Source organism: Prionailurus bengalensis, chromosome D1 (assembly GCF_016509475.1).
Source record: "Prionailurus bengalensis isolate Pbe53 chromosome D1, Fcat_Pben_1.1_paternal_pri, whole genome shotgun sequence".
In the NCBI taxonomy this organism is placed as follows: domain Eukaryota; kingdom Metazoa; phylum Chordata; class Mammalia; order Carnivora; family Felidae; genus Prionailurus; species Prionailurus bengalensis.
In genome coordinates, this window is record NC_057346.1 from 80,651,882 (window position 1) to 80,652,920 (window position 1,039).

Below are 1,039 nucleotides of genomic sequence, written 5' to 3' on the forward strand. Positions count from 1 at the left end.
TCAGTGAAATAAGTTAGAGGACAAATACCATATGATTTCACTCATATGTGGAATTTAAAAAACAAAGGAAAAAAAGAGAGGGAGGCAAACTAAAAGATTCTTAAGTACAGATAACTGAGGGTTGATGGAGGGGAGGTGGGTAGGGGCATGGGCTAGATAGGTGATGGACATTAAGGAGGGCACATGTGATGAGCACTGGATGTTATATATAAATAATGAATCACTGACTTCTACTCCTGAAACCAATACTACACTATCTGTTAGCTTACGAGAATTTAAATAAAAACTTGAGGGGTGCCTGGGTGGGTTAGTTGGTTAAGTGTCAGACTGGCTCAGGTCATGATCTCATGACTTCTGAATTCAAGCCCCACATTGGGCTCTGTGCTGACAACTCAGAGCCCAGAGCCTGCTTCAGATACTGTGTTTGTCTCTCCTCCTTCTCCACTCACGCTCTGCCTCTCCTTCTCTCGTAAAAATAAATAAAACAATAAAACAATAAAAAATAAATAAAAACTTGAAGCAAAAAAGCAAAACAAAACAAAACCTTTTCAGGGAGTCAGTCGGTGAAGTGGCTGACTTCGGCTCAGGTCATGATTTCGCTGTTTGTGGGTTCGAGCCCCGCGTCGGGCTCTGTGCTGACAGCGTGGAGCCTGGAGCCTGCTTCAGATTCTGTGTCTCCCTCTCTCTCTGCCCCTTCCCTGCTCCTGCTCTCTCTCTCTCTCTCTCTCTCTCTCTCTCAAAAATAAACAAACATTAAAATTTTTTTTTCAAAACAAAACCTTTCACTCTCTGGTACAGTAATAATAATAATAACAATCGGTATGGTGTTTTTTAATGCATGTAGCAGTCTTCACTTTTCATAAGAGAATTTAGATGATTTAAATTTAATCACTGCTATGTTTGGGTTTAAATCTACCATCTAACTATATGTTTTCTATTTGTCCTACCTTTCTCCCTTCACTTGCATTCTTTCTGGTTAATCACTTTACAAAATTTTGTTTTCTCTATATTTATTCATATATTATACAGTCATTTATAA